The sequence below is a fragment of the Marmota marmota genome, unplaced genomic scaffold (genome assembly GCF_001458135.2).
Source record: "Marmota marmota marmota unplaced genomic scaffold, marMar, whole genome shotgun sequence".
Taxonomy (NCBI): domain Eukaryota; kingdom Metazoa; phylum Chordata; class Mammalia; order Rodentia; family Sciuridae; genus Marmota; species Marmota marmota.
Genome location: NW_025999968.1, coordinates 52,114,984 through 52,132,211, shown reverse-complemented (window position 1 = coordinate 52,132,211; position 17,228 = coordinate 52,114,984). Strand labels below are relative to the sequence as shown.

At 46.9% G+C, this 17,228-nt stretch overlaps 1 long non-coding RNA gene across 1 annotated transcript in view; it reads left to right on the top strand.

The window, feature by feature from the left end:
* The first annotated feature begins 16,051 nt into the window (after window positions 1–16,051).
* Window positions 16,052–17,228, top strand: part of LOC125616941 — a 103,441-nt gene continuing 102,264 nt past the window's right edge. Inside the window, exon 1 of the long non-coding RNA XR_007347736.1 lies at window positions 16,052–16,526. This is a non-coding gene — a long non-coding RNA (uncharacterized LOC125616941). The remainder of the gene's footprint in view (window positions 16,527–17,228) is intronic.

The window sequence follows — 17,228 nt, the reverse complement described above, 5'->3', positions numbered from 1 at the left end:
GCTGTGCTCCACGATTGGTTTATGTGCCCCATCAAATTGACTCTGTTAAGCTTTGGAATAAGTCATATTTCAACACACATCACCAGAGAGTGCATCAAAACTCCTATTGTGGCTTGACTTGAATAGCCTGGGTTTGTAGCTACCCTGCTCTCTAGCAAAAAGAGTGATTATTTTTAAATGACATTTCTTACGGTTGGTTCATATTAAAGACCTCAATCCATAACAAACGTGCAATTACTCTGTAACATGTCACAAATTGCTGCAGTCCGGCTGCAGCACAATAACCGGGGGGTGACGAACAACTTGTGTAGATTGATACAGCAGGAGTGGGAGCCGTTTATTGTAGGACAGGAGCAATATTTATACATTCCACACAGCTTATCTGATTAGCATAAACTAGATACATCAGTCAACCAATAAGGAATCTCCACACTTAATAGCTTGCTGGTGTTACTTCACAAACCACTCCCTCTGGCATTTTGCCAGGCGCCATCCAGACTTGTTTACAGACTCTAACAACAAAAGTCTCTGAGGTTGGTTTCTTTGCAAAGGAAAGCGTTACTCACATCCACCGGCACAGTTGCTCAGGGTTGTGCTGGACAAGGTGTGTAGCTGCGGGTTTGAGTTCTTTTCTCATTTTCAAGTTCATATTGACGATAGATTATGTGTAATTGACAGACTAGTTTACTTTGGGTGGGATAAAAGATTGTCTGACTTGATGACATTACAAAACGAAGGAGAGCTAACTTAGAAGTCGTGTTCAGATAACTGACGATGGCTGGCTAAGGAGATGCTCCCCCAATTGAGCTTGTGCCGTGGTGGATGACCTTGGCCTTGAAGAAGTTTAGTTTCCCTGTGGCCAGATCTTTTTTTTTTTTTTTTCCCCAAGAGAAACTACAAATCTGGAATATGATGGGAAGCTTCCCAGCTTTTCTAATATTTGCCACAAAATATCAAGTCTGTGAAAGCCAGAGGGCCAAACCAAAGCCATTCTAGGCCTGATTCAGAGTCAGCCTCATAGAAGCCCCTCCTTGAGAGGTGAGACCAGAGGTGACCAGGGGCAAATCTGAAAGTACAGATGCTCCTGGGGCCTCTCTAAGTGGGCTCCCCCTTTCTGGAGCTCTGCGGCTGGCCTGTGGATCCTGACTCCCTCTTTGGAACTGCAGAATTTTCTCCTCCAGCTTCTCCCAGCCATTAGCTCTCTTTGGGAAAGTGGCCTCAATCCAAGACGCAGCCTTTCTCAGGGGTAAACTGTATCTAGTGAGGGCCCTGCCTCTGAAGGGCCAGCCCAGCTTTGGATCTCCCCAGGGGTTGGTTGAGGCCTTTGTTGAGAATGTGCTGTGCCCACCTCTCACTCTGTTCTTTCTGCTTCCCGCCTGATATGCTTTGGATATAGTTTTTCAGTTGGTTTTGTTTCATAGTGCTGGGGATTGAACCCAGAGTGCTCTACCACTGAGCTAGAGCACTTTATTTTATTTTATTTTTTATTTTGAGACAGCATCTTGCTAAGTTGCTGAAGCTGGCCTCAAACTTGCAATTCTCCTGCCTCAGCCTCCCAAGTTGCTGGGATCACAGGTGCGAACCACTGCACTGGGCTGGTTTGGATAGAGGCTGAGTGTGTCCCCCTGTTGTGGTTTAGTTATTAGGGCTCCCCTGAAACCTTACACATGAGATGAGCAATGCAAGAAAGTTTGGAGATGAGAGATTGCACCCAATCATTAATAACCTGATACAGACTAACTCGGTGGCAGAGTGTGGCTAGAGGAGGTGGGTCCCTGGGGGTGTATCTATGGTGTTTACATATCATCCTGGTGAGGCGCACACCCTCTGCTCCCTGATCATGTCCCGAGCCACTTTCCTCCATTGCACTTTCCACCATGATGTTCTGTCTCATCTCAGGCCCTGAGGAATGGAGTCAGCCATCTCTAGACTGAGACCCCTGAAACCACAAGCCCTAAAGTAAACTTTTTTCCCTCTAATTGTTCTTGTCAGGTCTTTCAGTCATAGCAGTGAAAAAGCTGACTAACCCTCTCTGTCCCCTGGCCCCCCCACCAAGTTCCATGTGTGGAAGCTTGGTCCCCAGTGTGGTGATGTTGAGAGATGGTGGACGCTTTAAGAGGTGGGGTCTAGCACAGGATGTTTAGGTCACTGTGGGTGCTGCCCCTGGAAAGGATTAGTGGAGTTCTCGTGGAACCCTGGTTAGTGCTCTCAATAGTGGGTTATTATAAAGCATGGCCATCCCATGCCCTTGGCCCTTTTATTTCCCTTTCTCTGCCAAGTTGTGATGTAGCCAGGGGGCCCTTACCAGAAACTGAAGCCACCCTGGATCTTGATCTTTAGCCTCCATAACTGTGAGCTAAATTTATCTCTTTTCTTTATATAATACCTAGCCGTAGGTATTTTATCCCAGCAACAGAAAATGGGCTAATATACCTCCCCTTATCTTTCCCACATACTAATCTTTGCCTCAGCTTCTGCCTGCCTGGATTTTGATCTATAGACACTTGGCTTCTCTCTCTACCTCCTTTCTATGTCCAACTAAGACTATTTTAATGAGCAAGGCCAACTTTGTAGCAATATTTGATGGGATATTTTCCTAATCACATCAAAGATTTTCTTCAAGTGGTATAATTTGAAAAAGTAAAATGAGCTTTACACACACCTATTAAAAACACACATTTAGAGGCGAGGGGTGTAGCTCAGCAGCAGAGCTCTTGTCTAGCATGTGCAATGCCCTGGGTTTGATCCTTAGCATCACACACTCACATACACACACACACACACACACACACACAGTACCTGTTACTCCTGTTTGTATACATTTTCTCTCAGGATTAGAGCCAGTGTTTATTATATGAAACAATTTTCTTTAATAATAGAGATTATTTTGTCCTTGTCCTTTATTATCTGGTTATTAAAAATGAGTTATACAGTGGCTGAGTGCTTGCCTAGCATGTGTGAGGCACTGGGTTCGATCCTTAGCACTGCATAAAAATAAACAAATAAAAGCATGCTGTCCATACACAACTACAAAACAAACACACAAGTTATGATAATGTCCAGGATCTTCATGTCTAGTCAGGAATTATCTTGGAGTACTGAATAAGGAAAAAAAAAAAAGTTACCAATCTTATGTATTTCCACTACCTGGCCCAGGAAATTTCACTGGAGTAAATACAGAAAAAATACCCAAGTAATGGTGGTTTACTGTTTTCTTTTTTGTTTGTTTGTTTTCTCAGTTACTAGTTCATGTGTTAGAAAATTGGGGTTTGATTGATCAAAGAAAGTCATTTGCAACAACAAGGCCTGGAACGTGGCTTCTCACATACCACAAGTTTTGAGAGGATAAAAGCAACACTTGTTTTAGTGGGAAAAGAAGAAAAAAATTTAACTTACAGGCTGAAAGTAATGAATAATGCAGCTATTGAAGGGCACCTATAGGCAGGAGCTGAGTCAGAGACTTGGAATCGCGCGGGCCATGGGGAAAACAGTGAGAAAGTTTCCTTTCCCAAGCTCAGGAAGTCCCCGCCTCGATGCCCTGGGCCCAGTGCGCCTGCACCCTCCCCTGGGCCCTGTCGCTTGCTCCCTGTCTCTTTAGACAAGAAAGAGAGCACACAAATTTACTAATGTGCAAACAGGCATGGATGCCATACGTGAAATATGAGATGCTCTGCTCTTTGGATACTAAAGCTACATAATTATCGTTACCTTTACTCATAGGCTTTTTAAAGAAATGCTTAGAAATCCCAATCGTGCATTTTTCTCCCCTCTCCTTTGTGAAAAGAAAGAGAAGAAACACTTCTGAGGAGAAAGGACGCTTTCCCATGACCCTCTGCTAACTGACCAAAGAGCTCAATGCAACTCAATGGGCAGTTACTCGACCAAGAAGACTGACAGAGACACGGTGGGAAAGAGGTATCCGCGCAGTTGGACGTTGTGTGTCTGTTCTTTGCACTGTAGAAGACACGGTGGGTGGTGGGCACTTATTATGGGCTGAACCATGTACCTCAAAATTCATATGTTAGACTCTGATCCCCAGTACCTCAGAACATGGCTGTATTCAGAGACAGGCCTTGAAGAGGCGATTAAGAGAAAATAAGACAATTGGGGTGGGCCCAAAGTCAATCTGATTGGTTTTCATAGGAAAACAGGGTGCGGCCAGGCATGGGAGCACAGGTTTGTAATCCCACAGACTTGGGAGGCTGAGGCAGGAGGATTGCAAGTGCGAGGCCAGTCTTGGCAACCTAGCAAGACCCTGTCTCAAAATAAACCATAAAAACAGGCTGCAGATGCAGCTATGTGGTAGAGTGCCTCTGAGTTCAAACCCCTGTAGCAATCAATCAATCAGACACACAGAGAGATACCAGACCCTGTTAGGATCAGTGAGAAGGCCACTGTCTGCCAGCCACAAAGAAGGGCCTTAGGAGAAACATGTGCTGATGCCCTCATCTTGGACTTCCAGCCTCCAAAACAGTGAGGACTTAACATTTTGTCATTTAAGCTGTCCAGTCTGTGGTATTTAGCAAAACAATATAGTCACACTTGAGTTTGGATAAACCATGAGGATATTGCTGCTGGGATTTTTGTTTCCCCCTGTGGTGGTGCTGGGGATCCCTGGTGGGGGGGTGTCCTTGCACATGCTCAGTATGTACTCTACCACTGAGCCCCACACCCTGGCCACTGAGCCCCACACCCTGGCCTGCTGTTGGGATTTTGAAGAACTGCTGTTGTGCAAGGCTTAAGGGGGCCCCTGACACGGGGGCCTGTGCTCAGCCTTTCCTTCCTGGCCTGGCTGTTGCAATTCTTGCTTTCCTGTTTGCTGGTCTCTGCTACCACTGGGCATGGCTGATACCGGGTCTGCTCTGTCTTTGCATCTTCCCCTTTCCTCCTGCCCCAGCATGTTACGCTGCACAGTGCAGGCAGGGTTAAAAGTTAAACAGAGCAGCTCTCTAATCAGTGCATGTTCCTTACAGTGTCAGTCAGCTTCTCACCATTATAACAAATGCCTGAGAGAATGAACTTATAAAGGGAAAAGATTTATTCTGGCTTACAGTTTTGGAAGGTCATGATCGGCTGGTCCCATTGCTTTTGGGGCCTGTGGCAAGACAGCACACCTTGGTGGGAGCATGTGGTGGACATAACTGCTCAGCTCAAGGCTGGGAAGCAAAAAGGGAGGAAGACAGAGACCAGGCTTTCACTCCCCCCTTCCAAGGCATGACCCCAATTACCTAAACACCTCCCACCAGGCCCCGCCTCTTAAAGGAGTCACCAACTCCTGAGGCACCTTTGGGGAGTCCAAGCCTTCAACATATGGACCTTAGAGGAACATTTAAGATCCAAACTATAGCACTTAAGGAAAAGCGCAGAAGACGACTATCCTGCCCTTTGGGAAGAAAGGAAGGTTGGATCAGGAGAAGAAATGAGCCTGGCTTATTGTTGAAAAAGACAAAGAATGACAAACACTGGCAAGGACATAGAGAAAGGGACACTGTTATTCACTGTTAGTGGGAACGAAGTTAGTACAGACCTTATGGAAAACAGCACGGATGTTCCTCGGAAAACTGAAGACACATCTCCTCTACCAGCTATCATCCAGCTCTCCCACTTGTGGGATATATTCAAAGGAAATGAAATCAGCGTTCCAAAGGGATATACCTGCACTCCCATGTTTACTATGGCACTGTTCACAGTAACTAAGATGCACAACTGACCATTAACCGACAAACAGACTATGGAAACATGACGTGTTACACAGTGGAATATTATTCGGCCCAAACAAAAGGGATAAAATCATATCATATACAGCAATATGGATGGAACCAGGGAACATTATGTTAAGTGAAATAAGTCAGGTACAAATACTGCATGTTCTCATGTACGTGTGGAAGCTAAAAACACTGATTCCATAGAAGCTGTGAGTACAGTAGTGGTTACTAGAGGCTGGGAAGGGTGGAGAGGAGAAGATGGTTACCAGGTAAAGGGGTCAGATGAGTAGGAAGAATAATTTCCAACGTTCTGTAGCACAGTAAGAAAACCATGTTTGATAAGAGCTCTACATTTCAAAATGGCTAGAGAATTTTGAATGTTTCTGACACGAAGAAATGATAATTTTGATGTATTAGATATTTTATACATGTATTAAAATATCACAGTATACCCCATACACATGTATAATATTGTAGCAATTAAAGATTTTAAAAATAAATTAAAAAAAAGAAACAAGGTAGGCCTTCTTCCTGAGAATCTTGCATACACTCTACCACATATTTTATTTATCTAAAACGGATGGATCTACTTCTTGGTAGAACATGATGATGGAGTCAAGGGCATCACTGAGGAGCTATCTCACAGCAGTTAAGAGTGTTCCAGGCCCCTCAAACATAGTCTGTGTCACAGGCTGTGTCATGTGCCAGTCTGAACATTAGGGGAGAGATCTGTCAGGTAGGAGTTCAGGGACACCAAGATGGTGGAGGCAGGCGTAAGAAAGATGTTGCTGGAGGACAAGACAGGGGTACAAGTCACCGGCCTGTTCATGCTGCATCCATTACCATGGCAATTCCTGCCCTGGAGGACTGCTTACCATGACAACTCCCAGCACAGATTCAGATCATGACCAATGGGGGTAAAGTGGGCAGTATTTAACCAGGTATTATAAGGTAACCAATGGGAATACGTGGGGTGAGGTCTTCAGTCAGGTCCGTGTAGGGAAAAGAACGCCCCACAGCTCAGCATGTAAGACATTAGCTGCAGACATTGGGGTCTTGGGCGTCTTTCTCACTGGACTCTACCTTGGGGAGTGCTACTCTCACCTTCACCTTCAACGACTCTGTCCTTCGCCTGTTGTGTGTGTCTTGATGGGTTCTTTATTTTGGACCTGGAGTGGACATCCCAGCAATAACGGATTCAGTCTGGGAGGCTGGGGAAGAAGGGCTAGAGAACAACAAATTGGAGATCCAGTCTTGGAGAATATTCGAGTCTGGGCAAGTTATTCAATCTTTTTAAATTTAAATGGATGGTATAGAGCATGTTTTGGTATATTGATATTTTCTGATGTGATTGTTACATGAAAAGTTGGATTGGCAACCGCACCTATAACTGCTTCTCATGTTATAGGTGATGGGTAGCCAGACAGGAAAAGGAGAGCTCTCCAGAGGGGACAGTCTTGCTGGCCTTGAAAGAGGAGTGGGGTCACCCTGGGTGGAGAACTGGGAGACATACTTCAGGGCTTTTGGGGGAGAGATGGGGTGGGGGGATGACTTTGGTAAATCAGAAAGGTAGGATGGTTCCATGACAGACAGATGGAGTGGTCTTTATCATATATCTAGGGAAGTGACCTTTCAGAGTGAGTGGGGTAGACAGTGGAGGCAGAGACCCAGCCTGGAAGCCACTGTGTTCCTGGAAGATGGGGTGCAGGAAAGGCTGCAGCAGGGGTGGGTTCCAGAGTCATTTTTAAGGTGGATCCAGATCCATCTTGGGCTTTGTCTGAAAGGGGAAGTTAAGTCCAAGGTGCCTCCCATTTCTCTAATCTCCTTAGATGGTAAGGCCAGAAATTACCTGGGAAAGAAAGAGACCAGGAACACTGGTTTATTCTTATTTGGGGAATGTGTAAATAGGATAAGATCATGGAAATATGAGTTCAGAAGACTTTTGAGTCTCCATGGAAGTATCTGAAGATGCTTAGAAAACCTTTTAAAAGTGAGTCTAGAATTTTTTTAGAAGAATCAGGGGCCCACATTCTCTCTAAGATGGGCCAAATCCTGTTCCAAGCTCTTCACTCTATCAACCTGTTCAATCCTCCTAATATCCCTATGAGAAGAACATTATTGTAAGCCTGATTTTACAGATGAGGGCCACGAAGCACAGAGAGGTTAAGTAACTTGCCCAAGGTCACACAGTTGGTAAAAGACCAAGGGCTTGGCTCAGGGTAGTCTCTGCAGAGACACAGCCAATTTCCTTTCCTTTCCTTCTCTCTAGGCTCTTTGTGCATAGGGGCAATAACTCCATACGAACAGAAAGAAAATGGGGCTGTCACCCTATTCCAGAAAGAGAAGCTGATTACTCTGGCTTCATTGCACCAATTTGTCTTTCTGGGGAGAGCCTGTCCAAGCTTAGTGAGTGTCATGCTGAGGCAGCATGGCCACATTCCAGTCTTTCCCACGCTATTGTTTTGGACGGGAGAGAGAGGACACTTGTATAGCGTAGATAATAATAATCATGTGGCATGAAGCAGGTGGAGCGGTAGACACATGTGCTGGCATGTTCCCTGTGCCCTGCCCTGCCCAAGTGGGAAAGGGGAAGCCGGGTCTTGCTGTCACCTTGCTCAGTCAGCAGGAGCAATGAACCCTCTGTCCTCTGCAAGGGCAGAGAATCCCACTGGGCCAAGATCCAAAGGATCATCTCAAAAACCCCTCCCCCTCCCCCACAGTCACAATTTGTTACAAGAGGAGTGCTTGTTGTATAGATAAATTAATAACCAGGCTGGAGGGAGCAGGGGCAGAGAAAATCGAATCACATCGGTTTGCTTTTGGAGACCCCTGGATACATTCCCGGTAATTGTTTTTGATTCTCAGCTCTTTTTCTTTTAAAATACACGTGGAAGATTTTTTTTTTTTTTTTTTGGTGGGGGGTTGTTTGTTTGTCCTTTGCCTTGAAGTTTCTGAAATATTCCACAGCGCGGTCCTTGCCAATTCTGCAGAAGTGTTGCTTGTGCTCAGGGCCTGTTCGCAGCCAAGTGGGAGAGATTCTCCACAAACTGCCACTCCAGGGAAAACACAGAAAATAAAATGCAATAAAGCAAATTACAAAGAGAAGGCACGGGATGCTACTTGAGGCTACAGTGGCCTGATTGCTTGCCCCGCCTCTCTGACCTTGACTCTATTGGAATTCATTGGATACTAGAGTTTGCCTAATCAGCCTTCTCTCGGTCTTTTCTCCATAACTGAAGGCTCAGAAAATTTCTTGGCCTCTTCATTCCTTTCTTGGGTCCTCTCTCACTCACTTTCAATGTCTGGCCCCAGGTAAGAAAGCCTTGGCTTAGACTCATTCTATTACCAAGCATACATTTATTTTATTACGTTAATTAATTTATTTTTGGTGCTGGGGACAGCACCCAGAGCCCAAGGCGTAGCACTCTGCCACTGAGCAACACCCCCAGTCTGTAAGCCTGTGTTTTTAATAGTGTTATTCTTCCAAGTGGTTTGCAGTTTCAAAGAGAGGCTGAGGTGCTTCTCAGCTTTGATATGCAGACGAATCAAGTGAGGTCTCCTCGAAATGTAGGTTCAGATTCAAGGTGGCTGGATGGGACCTGAGACCAGAAATGTGTCTGCTGGTCCACAGACCACGTCTGGAGTGGCAAGGCTGAAGACCAGGGCTTACTGGTTCTGGGGTAAACCACAGGGATGGCTTAGTCTTCCCCAGGGAAACAGAAAAGCTTTATTATGAGGAACTGGCTCAGGGGACCATAGAGGATGAAAAGTCCCAAGATCTGTGGTTGACAAGCTGGTGACCAGAGGAGCTCATGGTGAGTTCCAGTCCCAGCTGGAAGGCCCCAGAACCAGCAGAATTGGTGGGGTAAGTGCCCGTCTGAAAGCTGGCAAGCTCAAGACTCAAGAAGAGAGGATGCTGCAGTTCAAGGTGGAAGGCAGGGAAAGACTGACTTCCCAGCTTCATGACTGGTGGCAGCAGGAGTTTCCTGTTCCTCACAGGACTGAGTTTTTGGGGGGTTTGTGTCATGTAGGTTTTCAACTGATTGAATAAGCTCCACTCAAAAGAGGGTGGTTCATTCAGTCTACCAATGCAAATATCCACTTACCCAGACCACACAGATGCATCCAGAATAATGTTTGACAAATGTCTGGCCACTCTATGGCCCAGCCAAGTTGACACACAGAGTGAACCATTACTGGACAGGAAAGATTGTACTTCTCTTGAGTCTCCATAGCCCCTGGGTTGTCCTTGCTCGTCTTCTTAGAATTCTCTAGTGAGAAGATTTCCCTGTGTCCCCTCATGAGCTAAATATCCACTGCTGCACTGGATCTCCAAATATTCAAGGGCATGTCTCAATATAATTCCTGGGTTTGCCTCAATTCTGGCATAGAAAGAACAAGCAATAATTTATGTTGAACCTCTTAATGTACATATATTGAGTGCTGTCTCAATATATTGAGATGAAACATAAAAAATTTCATATTGTATGAAATACACAATAATTGTGTGAAAGTACAAACTTGATGTCAGGAAAGCCAAGGGCAAGATAGATAGTTGGACCGGAAAGGATGCGGGCAGGAGAGGCCACATAATTTGTGGAGCCCAGGCAAAGATGAAAATGCAGGTCCTTTTGTTCAAAAGTTAAGATTTCCAGCTCGGTATAGTGGCACATGCCTGGAATCCTAGCTGAGCTTGGGAAGCTGAGGCAGGAAGATCACAAGTTCGGGGTAAGCCTTGGCAACTCGGGGAGACTGTCTCAAAATGAAAAGTAAGAGCTGGGGAGGTACCTCTGTGGTAGCGCACCCCGGCTTCAATCCCCAGTACTGCAAGAAATAAAAAAAAATTAAAAAGATTTTTTTTCAAGGCATAGCAGAGCATTAAACCAAGCATGTGGCCCTTCTGAGCTTGCAACCCTACAGGACCACACAGGTACACGCACCCACGACCTGGTCCTGGGTATAGGGGAAGGAGAAGGAAAGCATATAGAACCGGAATCAATATGGCAGAAGGAAAGGAGGGAGACAGCTTAGCAGCCAGGTAGATTCAAAGGTCCTCATGGAACTGCTGGGGTACTGATGGTTGCCTTTTTCATAGAAAAAAATTAAAAAGCATACCACTTCATCATCCATCGTGTTTGGTATTCCACAGATAATTACAAGCTTAAGCACTTTGCTAGTCACAGATCTGATCACAGGGGTGTCTAGTGTAAGTCCTCTCTGGTGGTGGTGGCAGACCAAGGGGGGATGCTTTGTGGAAACACGGAAGCCAGGTCAGATTTTGGAGGCATCTCCTGGTTGTTTCTCAGCATACAGAGTAAAGCTCTAGAGAGGTGTACCTAGGAGCACAGCCATCCTGAGAATGGCTGCCTTAGATCCACCTTCTGTAAACCCACTGTCTGGGGCACTGGCAGGGCTTCGACTTTCATTAGTGACTTGGCCAGTTGGCTAGGGTAAAGCTCAGAAGAGTAAAAGAAACAAACAAAACAAAGCAAATAACAACAACAACAACAACAAAAAGAGGTTTCTTCCACTAAGATTTGACTAACTAGAACTTTCTCATTCTAGAGTTTAGCCTGAACTTTCTCTACTAATTCTTGGAAGGGATAAGTGGGAGTGAGGGTAAGAGATTAAGGATGTATCAGGGCAAAAATGACAAACGATTGCTTTGAAAAACCCAGCCCTCACTTCTCTTCTGATGGGTTCCCAAGTAAATAAATGCTAACTCCACCAATAAGTGCTTTGCAGCAAATGTTTTCTGAAAACATGGAGTATAAACCCTAGAAGAGGAAGGCATGCCACAGGGCTCACACTTGGCTGGAGAGTATCTTAGTCCATTTTCTCAGGCTAAGTGATTTACTAAGAGCAGAGGTTTATTTAGCTCATGGTTCTAGAGACTTGGAAATCTAAGATTGGGCAGCCATGTCTGGCAGGGGCCTTGGGCTGCACCAACATGGCAGGAAGGCAGGAGATGCAAACCATATTCAAATCACCGCAGAGGCGAAACTCTTCTAGTGCTGCCCTCTCTACCGTGTGAGAATCCCTGAGATTTTTCCCCAGAGAGATTTTTCCGTAAGTTGCTTCCTGTCCTTCCTCCAAAAAGGTCATCCACAAATAAATGACACAGATGATTGTATTAGTCAGTTTTTTGTTGCTGTGACCAAAACACCTAATAAGAACAACTTAGAGGAGGAGAAGTTTACTTTGGCTCAGGGTCTAAGAGGTCTCAGCCTATGCTCCGCCAACTCCATTGATGGGGTCCGAGGTGAGGCAGAACATCATGGCGGAAGGGCAGGGCAGGGCAGGGCAAAACTGCTCAGCTCCTGGCAGCCAGGAAGCACAGAAAGAGTGTAACGGGGAGGCTCCAGGGACAGATGTAGGCTCCAAAGTCATGCCTCAGTGACCTACTTCCTCCAGCCATGCCCCACCTGACTGCCTACAAGTGCTACAGGGTAGTCCATTCAAATTACTAGTCCATCTAATGGATTAATCCACCAGGGAGTTCAGAGTCCTCATGATCCAACATTCTTATCTCTGCTTTTGAGGGGCCATTACAGATCCAAATCATAACAATGATTAAGTGCCAAATTTCTTATGTGGAGTGCAGGACGAAACTTCATTAATTCCTTAAGTATTCAGTGAGTGCTTACTATGTGCCAGGATTGCCACAGACACTTACATATAGAAGAGAATCAAAGTGGCCAATGTCCAGTCCTTAGGGAGCATCCGCCAGCAAGGTTCTTGAGCTCAGAAACAAAGGTGAGGCAGGGCTGCCTAGTGTGGCCTTATCTTCTTGGTGTCATCATACTGGGAAAACCATTCCTTGTGACTTAGCTGTGACTGTATTTAGTGACCTTCTAGTAAGTGGTGGGGAAGGGAATGTTGACCCGTAATTGAAGTTGGGGGTCATGCACTAGAAATGTAATTTCTGCTTGTTCACCTGCCCTAAATCCTTAATTCCACCTTCAACTACTGAATTTTTCCTTTCCACCATGTCCATGTTCTCTCTAGATGTCAACAGTGTCCTTGGGAGACGAGATGGCAGACAACTCTGCCAGATGGCATTTGTCTGTGTTTTAATCAAAATGCCCCATTCTCTCGCCTGGGTGAGGCAGCAACATACTGTTTGGGTCAGAGATAAGAAACAGCAGAGCCTTTGGCTTTTCAGGTTTCAGAGGTCAAAAAAAAAAAAAAGTACCCAGAGGCTGCATCAGTTTAATTCTGTCTACCTCAGTGGCAGGGTCAGGATCACGGGAACAAGCTGCCTGCATTCAGCCCTGGGCAGATTCTGAGAGGCAAAGTCCTGATGCATTGATGTAAGGGGGGGGGGTTGTTCAGGGAGAGACAGGAGGGCAAGAGCCCAGATGGTGATTTCCTGTGTATCCATCTGCCTTTAGGGGCAGTGGGCTAGGCACTAGGCATTCTCTTACCCATTCTCTTACACTACCCATTTTAGAAAATGAGATTCCGAGGCTTAGGATAGATTCAAAGTTACCTGGCTGGAAGATGGTGGGGCTTGAATTCAGCCTAACACTAGGATTCTGTAAATCCATCTATTTATACATGGATGCTTGGAGTCATAATCTCTGTGTAATATCTATTATGATTATTTCTGATAGAGAAAGGGGAAAATCATTTAACTTTTAATTCTTCATCCAGCCAACCTAACACTAGGATTCTGTAAATCAACCACTTTTCAATTTCTTAGGAGCAAAGCAATCAAGGCAATCAGAGGCAGCTCTGAGGAGTCATATGAAGTCTACCCAGACACAGTGTTACTTCCTGAACACAATCATCCTAGGAAAGCAGCCCTCCAAAAGGGCGGGGAAAAGGAATCCAATTGTAGGTGTTTCTAGGTGTTGGTTGGGGATTGGTTTCAGGATTCCTGGATGTTCAAGTCTTTGGAAGCTTGTGTCCCTTTTATTGAATGCTGTAATTAGCATATATGTACATCTTTCATATGTTTTAAATCACCTCTAGATTCTTTAATATTTACTATAAAACAAATGCTATTTAAAAAAATTTTTAGTTGTAGTTGGACATAACACCTTTATTTTATTTATTTATTTTTATGTGGTACTGAGGATCAAACTCAGCACCTCGTACTAGCTAGGTGAGCACTCTACCGCTGAGCCACAACCCCAGCCCCAACATAAATGCTATTTAAATAGTTGTTATGCTACGTAACTCATTCATCCTAATGCCAACCCCATGTGATGGGCTGTACAAACATCTCAATTACATAGATGGGGACACTATGGAGGTCTGACGTAAAGTCCTTGGTTACAGTTTGAAACTCTGGCAGCTTGGTCCAGAGTCATTGCTTTTAATCATGGTCAAACATACTTGGGAATACCCTTTGGGGAAAAAAAACTCTACTCATTTCCAAATGTACATATTTGTTAATGCACGCACACGCGCGCGCACACACACACACACACACACACACACACCCTTTCCCAAGATGGTGGCTTGTAACAGGTCAAGAAATTGCTTTTCTCCTGGGACACAAAGCCTATGAAGGAATGATTCCTCATTGGGCAGTTTGGGCAAGGTGTTGACTGAGACAAGGCTGGTTTTGGAAGGGTGTCTTCTAGAAAATCTCTTCCTACTTGACTTAGAAACCTTCCTGTAACACCTGTCATGGAACCTGCTGGACATATCACTTTGAAATCTATTCTTTTTTTTTTGGGGGGGGGGGTACCAGGGATTGAACCCAGGGGCGCTTAACCACCAAGACATATCCCCAAGCCCTTTTTAATATTTTATTAGAGACAAGCTCTTGCTGAGTTGCTTAGGGCCTCGATAAATTGCTGAAGTTGGGTTTTCAACTCCCGATCCTCCTGTCTCAGCCTCCCAAGTCTCTGGGATTACAGAAATCCATTATTCTAAACATTCTTCTTAAACTGAAGTTTTGGAAACTCTTCACATCTTTAAAACTCTTTCCTGTAATTATAGCACTTATACAATTCATTGATAAAATATTTTATTGATTAAATTTCTGCGCAACCAAACTGTGCCAAGCACTGTGCTAGGCACTGGGATACAGCAGTGAAGATAAAGTTCTGGCTTTCAGGAAGTACTGTGCTGGTAGAGAGAACACAATGAACGGACAATTGCAGCACCCTATAACCCAGGCCATGAGGGAGACACAAAGGGCCCTGGGCGATTAAACTTCACTGGCTACAGAAGGCTGCCCACAGTAGGAGTTCTGAAAACCTTTACAGCTTTGGTACACTGTCAGCCACACTCGGATTTAAAGAAGCAGTAGGAATTAGTCAAGGGAAGGGAGGGCCCGCGGATGGGTGTTTTCTGGGCAAAGGAAAGAAAAAGACAGAAAAGAGAGCACAAGAGGAAAATTTTCTGTTTAGAAGTATCATTCTGCAAAGTGGACAGCATATATCAGGAGGCAAGGCCTAAGGTAGAAAGACCATCAGAGACCTTTCATGAAGTCCAGGTGGGAGGAAGGGTTGCATTGGGGAAGTTAATAAGAACAGATGGGAGAGGGTTGAAGGGAGTGTCTAAGATGATTTTCAATTTTTCGTTTAGGTTTAGCCTCCAATGCCCAGGGTATTCATTTTGTTTTTAACAAGATGATGGGGAGGGGGACAGGCTTTCCCATCCCCTGGTGCGAACCTGAGTATGGAATAGGGGGTAATGCACATTTATTCCAGCCTTTATTGTTGATGGTGACCAAGGTTCCCAAGGAAAGGGGGAAGCTTTAGTCTTGTGCAGGATAGATTTCGCTAGGGGCTCTAGGGTCATATCTCCTTTTCTATGTTCCTCACAACCTAGCGATTTTACAGAGATCAGAGCCAGGTACTCTGTCCAGTAGGTGAACGTGAGGCCCAAGCCTCAAGTTCACTGGCTGGGCAAGGTGAGCCAAATCAGGTAGCCCAGGAATATCCAGGATTCGGGTAAGGCCACCGTGCACTATCTGGAGCCTGTTGAGTGGCTAACATCTTCTGGCATCCTCGGGAAGGGATTGCATTAAGATTTTCCTCTCTCCTAAAAAAAGTTCCTGTCTCCCCCTGCTGTCAGCCACAAGCCTCCCTAAGCAGACCACGTGTCGCAGGTACAACGTTTTTTGGCTCTTCGCCTCCCCCGTTCAGTTCCCCCTTCCTCTCCGCCTTAGGTGGCAGGAAAATCCTTTACCTTCGACCAATCCCACCGATGCCGAGCCGCGCGCGCGCGCCAACTAGAGCTCCTTCAGTGCACATCATTGGCCACCTCCACCTATACAGGGTGACAGGCAGCTTCAAGGACCTATTGCAGAAGGAGGCGGAGGCCGCTTGGCCCTCCCAAAGCTGCTTTGTTAGGGGATCCCTCGCTGTTCCCGGGTCGCCGCGCCCCCTCAGTCTTTCCGCGGTCTCTCCAGATTGCGCCGCCAGAGCCTGGTTGGAAGGTATCCCGGAGCGCGGAAGGCCAGCTTCCGTCTAACCGCTGGCAGGGGGCCGGGACGCAGCTCAGGTACCCCGCGTGCGCCTGTTGTCACTCTCAGTCCAACTCCGAACGCCCCGCTCCCGTATCCGCCGTTTCTGATTGGCTGGACGGAGGCGGAGCGATTGTCAGGAGGTCCAATCGGAACTCGGTTTCCCACGGGCTCCCGCGGCCCCGCCCCCGAAGCCGCCGGCAGAGGCGCCCTGACAGCTCCCATTGGCAGACCTCGAGCGGGCCCGAGCGCGGCCGGGTAGAGCAGCGCCGCCGCCGTCCGGCGCGCAGCTCTGCAGCTCGGCGAACGCTTCGGCGCCCGCAGCCCCAGGGGCCCAGCGGTCCCGCATTGTGCCTGGTAGGGGTCTCGGCGATCCGGGAGGAGCGTCGCAGGTGAGTACTGCGAGCCTGGGGGCTGCGGTTCGACTGGCCAGAGCCACCCCGAGGGGTGGCGATGAGGATGCCCTGAGCCGCTGTGCCCGTGACGGGCACGTCCTGACCCCAGTCTCCCGCACACTGGGGCTCCCGGCGGGTCCTAGCTCCCCCCGATCGGGCTTTACTCGTATTGTTTTCGTATGCATACACTTGGGAGGTGGGGTGATCTGGGGAGGGAAGGTAAGGGAAGATATCTGTAGCGCGAAGGAGGGTCCCGGAGGGACGGGAGACAGCGGAGACCAGGCGCCCGGCGCCGCCGAATGGATGTGACAGTGTCCAGGCGTTGGCATTCGGTCTTCCTGGCAGCAGGAGGTCAGCGCTGACCTGCGGCGACGGCATCACTATGTATTTATTGGCTGATTTTTTTTATCAACTTCGGGGAGGGCGTACGCGTGTGTGCCCGTGTCTATGTGTGTGTGTGTGTCGCGGTCCCTGACTTGGACACTTAAGGGCCTGGCTTTTTGGCATCGCTGGTAGGGAGCACATTCTGGCCATCCGTGCCACGATCGGGGCCAGGCATACCGGACAGAGAGCCAGGGTCCGGCACACAGAGTGGGGGACCCGCGGTGGGCCAGGGAGGGGGCATTTAAAGTGGAATCCTGCGGGTGTGCAGACAATGACTTGTCGGGGCCGCGGGGGTCCCGAAGACTCTGCGTTGGG